Source organism: Hylaeus volcanicus, chromosome 8 (genome assembly GCF_026283585.1).
Source record: "Hylaeus volcanicus isolate JK05 chromosome 8, UHH_iyHylVolc1.0_haploid, whole genome shotgun sequence".
Classification (NCBI taxonomy): domain Eukaryota; kingdom Metazoa; phylum Arthropoda; class Insecta; order Hymenoptera; family Colletidae; genus Hylaeus; species Hylaeus volcanicus.
This window is the reverse complement of record NC_071983.1, coordinates 14,958,073-14,970,526: the sequence shown is the minus strand read 5'-3', so window position 1 is coordinate 14,970,526 and position 12,454 is coordinate 14,958,073. Positions and strand designations below refer to the sequence as shown.

The 12,454-nt window shown below is 33.6% G+C and overlaps 1 protein-coding gene and 1 long non-coding RNA gene across 5 annotated transcripts in view; one reads left to right on the top strand and one right to left on the bottom strand.

Annotated features, from left to right (window-relative positions):
• The window catches only part of LOC128881602 (protein split ends), a 142,235-nt gene that overhangs the window by 115,923 nt on the left and 13,858 nt on the right, over nucleotides 1-12,454 (bottom strand). The window lies entirely within an intron of this gene.
• On the top strand, nucleotides 29-3,822 carry LOC128881612 (uncharacterized). Its single transcript, XR_008458116.1, has 3 exons — nucleotides 29-515; nucleotides 2,592-3,001; nucleotides 3,117-3,822. It is a non-coding gene; the product is annotated as an uncharacterized LOC128881612 (long non-coding RNA).

The window sequence follows — 12,454 nt, the reverse complement described above, 5'->3', positions numbered from 1 at the left end:
TGTGTGTGTGTGTGTGTGTGTGTGTGTGTGTGTGTGTGTGTGTGTGTTATGTCTCTCGCTCGCTCTTTCCATAGCTCGCGGTCGATGATCAAGACGGTCGGGTGTGTGTGCACGTGCGTGTAATAATGCGCAGCAGCACAGATGCTGTTGACCTTGCGTTAAAAGCGCTGTCGAATCCGTGTACAGCGATCTCCCAGTCCTGTCGCGTTTTTCGCCAACGCTATTACTCCGTGTTAAAGATATAAGCGGCTATTAAGGGGGGAGACTCGAGTAAAATTAAAAAAAAAAAAGAAGAAGAAGAAAAAACGATATTTTTTAAAAACGTAGCTGTAGAAGTTCCAGTTTGAAATTTGATGTTAATAATGGTTTTACAGTTATATATTAGGTTAGCTAAAAAGTTTGTTAGGTTTGTGGTGATGGTTGTTTGTCCGCAGTTCTGATGGTTGCTAACTCGACGAGCTCTTCTACAAACGCGGAATCATGAATTTGCCCAAAAGATAGGAAACGATCTTACGGTAATTTCAATTACTTATACAAACGTGTACAAAATTTCAAATAATTTCATTGAACCGTTTATTCATAATAAATTCACTGGTGGAGTCTTATTTTCAGTGATTTACTTGAGCCTCCCCCCCCTCCATCCCTCCCTCCCTCCATAAAGTGTGATTGTCGTGTATCATTGAAATTTCGACTAAAATTGTTTTGTTGGACAACACAAGCACACATTTGTACATTTATATATGAACATAAAACGGCGCATAGGGATTACAGTGTCTGCAAAAGCTATATACAATCGTATTAGAAATCTGCTAAGCCAGCTTATCGTGTACTGCATGTTATTTGTGTAAAATGCAACGCTATTATTAGCAACAACGTAACGCGCAGTTTCGCTAGCTTCAACGGTCGGTTGATCGATTCTTGGAGAGCATAGCTTCAAAGCGTGTCTCTGCAATAAGCCTTTAAAGTAAAGGGGAAATACTCTTGAAAACATTCGCCACAGAGTCTTCAAACTACAGTCATTTTCTTTTCTTTTTAATATGTGTATCCTTAGCCCGACTCTGTGCATTATGATAAAACGTTTCACTGAAACCATTATTAGAATATTAAAGTAGGAATTTTTTTGTTTGCAGTATAAATATATTTTTATTATTTAATTTGATTACAGATGATAATTGGTAATTTAAATAAAGTTAGTAGTTTTTTGAAAAGTAAGAATAGACCATATTTCTACTATTTGGCAATTACAAAATTGAATGATAAAAATGTGATTTTTCTCTTACTAGCAGAAAGAAGTGTTAATTTCACATGCAATTACAACGATTAGTTTATATTTATTGTCATGGTATTATGTACATTTCACCGTTCAAAACGTAAATTACCATTAAAGCGTCACGTAGAGCTTCAGATGTATTAAAGAGTATGCTGTTGTATTATGTGAAAAAAAGATCTAAGAAGAAATGCAACATATCATTTATATGTATACTTAAATGTAAAAAAAAAAGTAAACAAAAACATTCTGCTCAAAACGGATCACCTTTTGGCAGACAGCTGGTCTGTAAATGGAGATGCCAAGGGCATCTGGGGGGTAACAGAACTTTATTCTTGATGGAATTGTTTAATGCTCTCCAAGAAAAGACTCTTGAAAAAATCTCGGAAGTTTAACGGATATAAAGTTATAAGCTGGTAAAAATGAATTTATAAGAATTTAAAAAACACATTAAAAATTCAGAAAAACAGACAAATTCTTATAATTTCAACTTTAATTAACATATATAGTTTAAATGACCTCAATGCTGTAAGTGTTATCGTTTACACAACGAATAAATATTTATTCGCTTATATACGTATTTATTCGTATCATTTGCAAATACAAAATTATTACACTTAAACGAAGCATACCTATTATATCGTTTATGTATACATATTCATAGAATATGTATATTTACGATTTATATAATCGTTACTGATGTCGTACGTTTGATGTTACAAATACGGTTGTTGGACGACGGATATGAAACATTTTAATGAGGTATATTTGATATATACTAATTTCTTCGGTCTTTGAATCATTATCGTTTCAGCATTTTAATCAACCATAGGGATTTGTAATTTCACAGATTGCGATATTTCGAAATATGTCGGTTATTATCAAGGGTATTTCATTACTTCATTCTCTCAAACGTAAAATTAATATTTTTCAATCGTAATTCTTGTTTTCACTTAAAAATTATTGCGTAAAATATACAAATTTTATTCCGCGGGCAAGTAAATATTTAATGTATTTCAAAAATGTCCTACGAAGGAGTAAGAAGTAATAAAAGTCTCAACTTTTATATTATTTTCAAAATTATTTCATGAGATAAAATAACGCGTTGTATTATAAACATAAAATAATCGTGAAATAATATACCTATGTTATGTTAAATAGTACCATCAGATAATATACAATTTTAAGTCTAGCTTTAAGTTATCTTTAAGTAATCAAAATCAGGTAGACTTTTTCTATGACTATTATTACACATGTGTATATCTATGTGCAAATTTTTTCTGGAATAAATAACAAATAACTACATCTTTTTCGTTTTACGCAGATTTTCATATAAAAAGCCACGATTTCGATTTGCACGGCATTCCAAGGAATCAATCTTCTGTACTTTAACCAGCATTTCAATATACGAAACCGAATACTTTAAAATAGTATTTTCTATAAAGTTATTTCAAGAGCGCGGGGCGTCCAAGCTCAAAACGTCTTGTTGTCGTTCGAAAAAACGCTCGAAAATTTAAACGCGCCGCGATGTAAATTTACGATTTCAAGAAGATTCTATTCGATCCCGTACAATGACGGTGAACCTGGTCGATTGAAAAACCGTGAGATTTTTGCGATGGCTGCCACTTTGCCCTCTTGCCGATGGAATAAGTGTGTCACGGCCAGCCGGTAGTAGGAACGACGCTCGTTCAGTCGAGCCAGGAAAGCTTCTGTGCCGATATACACGACCGAAAGGTGAGTGTACAGCAAAATGCTGCCTTTGTACGTGTACGTAGACATACATAGGGAACGCAGAGGGAGAGAAAAAGTACTATTCTATATAGCAATACATAGCGAAACGCCGTTGCAGGTAGAGGAGGTTATTACGAGCATCGCCTCTCTCCGTCTCCTTCCTTTTCTCTCGCACTGGTTCTCCAACTCGCTCCCTCGATGTGCCAGACTCATTTAACCTTTACGAGCACGGAGTACGACACGATAGAGAAAGAAGAGAGGATCGCACGAGAGCCTAGCACCAAAGGATCGGTTGTCGCCGAGAGCTGACCCTCCCCAATACCTTTGAGCATTTTTTTATATTTCGTAAATTCGAAATATCTCTACACCCACTCAGAGTTTGTTGAACGTGCATGCACGAATATCCTGCGGAGTAAACAAACAGTCTGCTCCGAAAAATTTTTTTCGTATGAATTTTCTTAGTTCACATAGAAGAAAAATGTATGAAAATGAAAATTTCTTTTGGTTTATTTGTGTCAAACCAAAATTACGACCTGCATCTTTCTCGCCGATAGGAGATTTTAATTGTGAGGTGCTCTACAAATGTGCGTCGCAGTCGACTCAATTTGAATATTTCTTGTTGAAAAAATTTGTACAGACTACTCAAATATGTATGAAAATAGGATAAAAAGTTCGATAGAATTAATTATTCTTTTCCATCCTAAAAAAATTCACGAAAAACCGCTTTTTTAGACCTCCTAATTCAGGATACCCCCTTACAGTGCTATGCATGGAAATTGAGTATTAGGTCTCAAACGAACAAGTATTTTCTTTAACACCTCATCTTAAGAATCGCTTTTTTTAAATTTCTAGTGAAAAGTCCTGTCGCCCATGGTGAACACATATATGACACAAATACATACAGTTATAAAAACAAATGCTTATTTTTCTTTTATTTAGCTATATTTAAACGAGATAAATGTAATAAGGGGCCCATGCTGTTAAGACGGTCCTGCAACTTGCGGAGGAGGTGAACGGGGCAACGTGCGGAGGTGGCAGTGCGGAGGCACTGGTGAAAGAGTCGTTGAACTACAAAACAACAGACGTAGACTAGCGGCCTAAAAACCTCGGAGGAAAAGGCGGCCTCTCGATTTGTCTCGGTCCATGCCTGGTAATTGCAGCTTGCTTCTTCAACGTTTAAATTGTCCTTCTTCCTGGTGGCCGATGAAAGGACAGAGCGACAGGAGTATCAAAGTCAATGAGTCGTAAACGCGCGGGAATTAATACGAGTATAATGAGGGGTGGAAATGGAGAACCCTTCTTCGCCTACTCTACGCATCAAACGCAACGTTCTTGCATTAAGGTAAGTGCACCTAATTTCCTCTCTAACCCAGTCATCGAAGCTCTCAATTTATTTCGGTAACCGACTGCCAACGCATTTAATCGTTTTTACAATTAGTGTAGATTTTTTTAGGAACACCATACTCTCTCAGGAGCAATATTTCAATTAGAAGATTAATATGTTCATTAGTGTCAAATAATAATTGTTACTAAATAACGCTTATCGTTAGACTGCGGTTTTTATGCATTGATGAGTTACAGTAATACGGAAAATGTATCAAAAAAATATACGTAATGTGTGTTGAATATGTTCGACAATTGATGATGTAATATGAGTATTTCGTTTTGCGTAAGTGCACATTCCTTCTGGCTATGTCTAGTGCACATTCCTTCTGGCTTTAGCATTTAATAATAAAGTTGTTAAACGAAACATGTTATTAACTGTTTTCTCGTTTTAGTATAACGAAAGAGGGATTATTATTTTAAAAGAAGACCTAAACCGTAAAAATCGAAAACGTTTATTGTTTATTATAAATGAATATTTAAAGAGTGCTATTATGTTTTTTATTACAAATTCGAACACTGTTGTCATCTTTCTTAAGAATTTGAATAGAAAAGAAATTGTTATTATTCTTTATAAATAGAATGTATCGTTTGTGCTCCATAATATACTCTACTCTTTCATTATAAATGTAGAACTATAATATTTAGAATTTTCTAATACCATTCGAAGAAGTGATTATTACAAAATGAATCGATAATTGGAATAATTAGTCTCGATACAGGACATTGTATAACATCATTAAAGATATTTTCACTATTGTACTAAGAATAACAGGGTGACCCAACGATTATATGATCATCTAAATAAATAAACTCGGTTCGGTATATTTGTCTAGAGAATATATTTGGAGGTTGTATAACTCAAGCAAGGGGTCAGAGAGAGAATATTAAAAATAGAATGAAACAAGAATTGGGGTACCGGTAACATTCGCTTACACACTGTATTCAAATGCTGTAACTTGAATATATAGATTATTTTGTTCATATTTTAAACTTCAATCGAAACGAAGGAAAATTTAAAAAAAGATAAGGTAAAATAATTTCAAGTGTTGAAATTTTTAAGTTCCAACCTTTCATTTATTTACTTTTTAATATTTCGACCCTATCTGCGACAATATTAAACAAATTCAGTATGGGCGCTTGTATGCAATAACAACCAAAAAGGCAATTGTACAAGAATAAACAAGGCTTAGATTAATTTAAGAGTACAAAAATGTATTCTTTTTTTCTAAAAATAATAATATTTAAAGAAAAATGATCATAACTCTTTAAATACAAAGAATTAATTTAAAAAAAGAATATGATACTGCACAAATTTCTCTCTTCCACAAACGTTGGATCGAGGGTACACAGATGAAACCAGACTGAGATAAATTTGAAGAAATATTGGCACGAACAGCTGTAGGTCAAGACAGCTTGAAATGCAATGCTGTGTTTCGTGGATGCTTGAGATCATTTTAATGCACGTTTGTTTCAAAGTATTCTTATTTATGAATGGCAACCAAGAAGTACCAAAATTCTCGTACGCAGTAGGAGTCAGTTATAGTCCCCGAGGAGCGTGGGTTGTCTTATTTCGATTAACTCTTTCGAGGGAAAATAAATTGAAATAGAACGATAGGGAACATGAAAATAATACTTAATATATCATGTTATGCCAGATTTACTTTACTTAATATCAAGCAAGAGAATAATATTGTCATATGAAAACATGAAACTAATATTCTAATTAAAAACACATAAAAATACATCACATGTGAAATATTGTTCCCACGTGGAAATATCATGAGTATTATTTTTATATCTGCATTGTTACTGTCTTATTATCGACAGAGTAACAAATTCCATGTGCCAAATATGCGACGTAGCAAATAATTAACGCGCATGTAATCGCGAAACTTCTCAATGAATCCAGATTCCTTGGCGAAATTGTGTAACAACACGTAGCACGAAACCGAGAAAGCAAATCGATCCTTTCGACAGAAAGGAACGGAGGTCGTTGAAACGGAATATCTCTGAGCCTTTTGAAATGAAATATTGTCTTTCAGCGTTACATTCGATGCTAAATACTAATCGTATAGTACGGTTTACACGTGCTGGTCTCGATCGCGCCACAAGGCCAACGTCTATCAACTGCATTCGCCTTTTATAGCGGGAACAACGAAAACGTATAAACGAGGACGCTTCTAGTCAACGGTGAAAGACAATGCTACTAGACGTCACTCCATTATTATGAGGAATAACGTGACGTATCTCCGCATTGACCACGGAAAATCGATGCATCGAAATCTAACTTTAAACCGTGATAATTTCAAATGCACCTGCATACAGTTCTGTTTTCGTTGCATATTTTTAACCTTTAACCGGATGGGTGACGCACTTGCGATCGTCTGGGCTTCTTGCGTTTCAAATAGAAACGATAAAGCGTTCTTTGCTCGTAACAAAGCCGTAGAAATTCTTTACACGGGTCAAACATGGGCAAATCTTATTCGAACAGGTAATATAAGCGATAAATAAAAGAAATATTATTCTTTCATTATGAAATATTTTTGTTCGCTGATTTTAGAATAAATCGTTTCTTATCTTTTATTCCTTTTTTGATCATTTTATTTGGATAAAACCTGTGCACATCGTTGGACTTTGTCATATAAAAACCTAATGACCGGGAAAACTTCACGTACACTGTGAAAATTAATTTAACTAATATGCTATCGACGAAGAAAAACTATTTGTAATTGAAAAAAAAACCCATTGTGCATAGAGCTGTGAACTTTTTCACGTTGAAAAAGATTTGTAGTCGATGGAATTTTACTAGGTGATCACTAGACTACGGATCTTTATGCAAAATAAAATCTTCGCAAACGTGCCTACAAAAATTGAACCTAAATAGGAATTTATTTTATTCTGCTAAATATTGTAACATGAACTTTACTTTCAATCTTTTTTGTATTCTTGCATATTGTTTGCATTTTGTAGTTTCTTGCACGTTCAAATTTCCTATAAATGCATAAAGATCCGCAGTCTAGTGATCACATAACAAATGTTAGATTTCATTTGCATTTTATTTTTTGATACATCGCACAACAAATGTTACTTCTTGCATTCAATTGTTTTATATAAACATTCCTGGCGACAATGCTACAAACCAATAATTCGTTAGCATCGTTTTCTTACCATTATTAGCACTTCCTTACAGCATCGTTCAAATATATTTTAATTATATGGAATTTTATTACTTTTAACGGAAAATTGACTGTAACTCTATCCACAATTAAGTGCACATATAAAAAGGACAAGAATTTGTATAATTCTTATCATTCTTATTTTAAAATATATGTTTATATTAAGAATTTGTTAATAACGTTAGCCTTACGTATTTACGCGCTTTCACCGAACAGCAGTTTGTACTACTTTTACACCAACTATTATTTACGCAGGCAGACTATGCAAAGAACTTTCCAAAGTGCTAAATGTACGCTGCCGGAAAAATATCGCAATATCAACATTTTCACCGTACTTATTCCAATAAACCATCGATTCGAACAACTTTAATTGGACATTATAATAAGCACGGGATCGTACTCCTTTGAAATCAGCTGTGTAATCTACTATTTATTTAATATTCAATCTTTCGTTATAGTCATCCCTGGAACCAATAATATTACAATTGAATTTACTTAATAAAAATATAAAAAAATAATTTATTCTCAAGTTTCATTTCTTTTACTGTATTATCTGATTCTCTTTTGTAATGCAATAACGTTTTGCACCCGTCATTTAAAACATTAAATAAAAAAATATCATACGGTTAACATGTTATAATACTAGTAGATATTGTTGTTATAATTCTATATGCTTCAATTATAACAGTTCATTCGAAAGAATGCTTCAGAAAAATTGCCAAGCAAAATATTTGTTTGCAAAAACTTTAGGATTAGTTAGTTAAAAACAAAATTGATGATTTGCAAAAGCATATCGCAAATATTACAGAAAATATATGAGAAAAGGGATAGAAATGAAAAAGAAGAAAGATGAGAAACAAATTGGAAAAAGATGGCAATGATACATGAACGAGTGAAAATAAAAGAAGGATGAACTACAAGATTTTTGATTTTATTTTTGCACCACGTCCTATTTTAGTCAAAATACGGCACCATGGATATAAAGAGAGAAACTGATTTACAAAAAATCAAACACACAGAGCAAAAGTAGAAAATTAAACACCTTTCTATGCGACCATTCTTTTTCTTTCACTTACATTTGGACTTTCTTCACGCGTATACTACTTTTTTCATCTACATTAAATTCTGTAATAAAAAACATAACATTTGTTGGTAATTCAAGCAAATTTAACGTCGTTAATATCAGTTGCGAATATTAAAGTAGAAGTAAAGTAGAAGAAAGCTTCGGTCTAGTCTAATAGTAACTACACAAAATTCAATATGTATCGGTGGCTGTCGAATACTTTCACTCTATTATGCTCCAAACTCAATGCATCAATAGTAAAAATACAGCATACGTAAAATTTCCATCATGAATCCTAAATTACGAAACACAGTTCAAAAGCGCTTATGGATAGTACTTCCACACAAAAGTTATCGTTTAACGTATGAAATGATGTCATCGAGAAAAGAACAGATATAGAGAAAATTCTAATAAAATTCGCTTATCTTTTATCATTCAAATACTTAAAACACAGTTTATTAATGAAGCTAGATTATTTAGTTTCGTCCGGACAATTCGTCTGGATCGAAGCATTGCAGAAGCATTTCTGGTCGTCAGTCGTTGCAAGAGAATCGTTACAATCTACGAGAGATAACCTGAACGAGCCCAGAGTTCAATAAAGTGAAAAAGAAAATTTCGTTATCATTCGCGTCCAACGTACGATATATTTTCTCAAGCGGCCGTTCCTCGAAGCCCCATTTTCGAGGCTTCCCTCACTATAAGGTGGTTTTCTCGAACGTATATATATATATATATATATATTATATATATGTATATAACGTGTGTATATGCTATATAGACAAGGGGTTGCAATGCCGTGTGACGCAGCACGAACCCAAAGGGTGGGGACCCTGCCGCGTATGTGCTCCTTCTCCCTACCGTATATAATGCTCCCTCCACCTTTCGCCCTTCCCCTAACCGTCTCCCCCGACCGCCCACCTTCTGATTCTCCCCATCGCCCCTATTCTCCCCACTCCGATACCCACTCCCGACGCCCCTCTGTGTATCCCAGCGACGTTGCCGGGTGTTACATAATAGCTGCGCAGCGTTGCCAAGTTTCCACGGACGGACACGCAACGTTGCCAACTCGCGAACCGGTGTACCATGTCGAAGGCTTGCCTGGCTGCCTACCTACCTACCTAACCTAAGTCTGGCTAAGCTCAGCCCAGACCTGTATTCAGGATCCTCGGACATGGTCTCTGTTGTAATTAGACGAGACCTTCGTAAAATTGACTGGAATAAAGTACAGGAGGAATAACTACTATCTAGGATACTCTTTACTTTAACTTATTTACGAGGCGTACATATACGTACACGGAGATAGATAATTTCTTAACCAGATACAAATTTGGAATAACGAACAAAAAGATATAGGAGATATAGGAGTGGTTATTCGTAAATCGTTTAAAAATTAGAAATTGCTTTATAGAATGAAGCTTTGTTTTACGTGGAACGTTTAAAAATGTGTGTAACTGTACGATACAATGAACAGTGTTGGGAATAAATGGTTATAGAGTGTTTACGTTTGTCGTTTGTTATTAATTATTTCGTATGCATCGAATCTGTGTAAAGAACTTCGCCTTTACAGTGATAGTCATAGCTTAAGATTTCTTTCGGGGACTTAATCGCAACTAGATCAATGTTGCAAGGAAAATGAAATAATAATATTATTATACCGATATGTAGAATATTACCCCAATTACCTTGTTAGTGGCACATTTATACATGCAGAAAATTTATGGATAAAGTAATCAGTGTTATTTATTATATCCATTGACGGTGTAAATTGTTACTTTAAGCATAAATAAGTGAACATTCTACTTCGGATACTATGTCCAAGCAAAGTCATTAAGAAATAAATTATTAAATTAATTCAGTTCAGAGGTTGACTACCACAAATTAATTCAGCTCAGAAGTTTGACTAGCACTGATTAATTCAGCAGCGAAAAAAGTTACACCGACGCAAGTTGATATAACTTATTAATACTAGTCATACGTCAAAGGTATTTCCTATAGAACGTTCCTATAGACGTTTCCTATAGACTTGTTTCAGTATTGCTGCGATTCTAGATTTACTGATTTCCAAGAGTGCTTTGCAATTAACGTTAAATTATAGGAATTTTCGCTGTGAAGAGATACGCATCGTATAAAATCGCACATCCAGTGAGAAATAGTTATGCTATCTGACAATTTATAGTATTATGTTTTAATAAAATGATTTGTTAAAATGATCGTTAAATTACGTTTATCAAGCAGTTATTTGTTTTTAATTTCTATTTAAATTTCTAGAACAGGTGTTAATTGCAAGCATTTATAACAGAATGCCTGATTTTATGCGTTTATGGCGTGCACGTCTATGAAAAATATGCTAAACCTATTCAGAGTATAGAAAATGTATGAAACATATTTTACATAAATTTTCTATATTTATTACACTCTATTTATATTCTATACTATTTAATATTATTAATCGATATTACTTCATACGTGTACCCACAGTTTAACATTACGTAAAAAAAAACCGTATATTTTCAACACTATCATTATTAGCTATTCTAGCCAAGCAAATTCGACATCGTTTTTGTCCTTGCGCTCCCAGTATACCTCGAGCAAAAATAAAACTAGACATCGGATTCATTTCAAACTACAGCTGCCTATGTGTTATTATTTATTCCATAATTATTTGTAAATAGATACAAATAATAAATGGAATATTTTAAAAAATAAAAATTTATATATATGGGTTGGGAGAAGTCGACGCTGAGATATGCGATTTTTACCCACGAAAAGGGCGATGTCTTTATTCGACCGATCTATTATGGCAATTCCCTTTGTCCCTGAGAACTTGGGCCCTTCCCTGGTCCGGATGTCTCGGGCTGGTTCCGGATCTCAGATAACCAGGCCCCTCGAGGCGTTTCAAACGGAGCCTCGCTCTACTTATTCCATGCTTGAAAAATATCAACTGAATATGGTGAGAAAGATTCTTTTGTTCTTTCTTCATATGCATTAATCTTGTAGCTCCGTTACGCATTAATTTTCGATTATACGCGGCATCATAAGAAATAATAACGGTGCACAATCTGTAAACCGATAAGATATTATATCGATAAACTACGACGTAAATATTAACAGGAAAACATCCAACTCCAATTACATCTCTATTTCTTTTTTTTCTTTTCTTTTCTTTCTTTCTTTTTTTTTTTTTTACTTCGAGCATATTATTTTCTAAACGATAATTTCGATATTAGAGCTAGTAAGAAGCGTCTGAAGAAGTATCTGTATCTCAAAAGTAAACTATATTGAATTCAAATTTTTGAAAGCTAATATTTTAGATAGTAATAGGAAATATATAATTTCAGTTGAGTAACACACGTATTCATTACATATTTACAAAATCAGGACTTGAAACAGTTCGTCAATAAAAGAAATACGATAAAAATAATGAAAAAAGATATCTTAATATATTAAAATAGAATAAAATACCCTAGTATATTACAGTTACTATATTCTGTTTGCGATACAGATCTTTATTTTCTACACAGAGGTAACGAAATTGTACTTTCCTATTAGAGATAATGAATGTTTCGGAAAGAGAAGAAAAGAATCATTGAACTAAATGTAACTAACAATATTTGGAATTGTTTTGCATAACAGACAGTATTAATAGCAAACAAATGGAAAATAGTCAACTGGTAAAAAATGTGCATAATTACGAATGCTGCATGAATAGCACAATGATAAATTTATTAGCATAATACTACAAGAAAATGTAACGGATATGTAAATATAACTCAAAAGTTCATTTTTTGCTAGTGAAAAAGATACGTAATAGGATAATTGTTCAAATCGTAA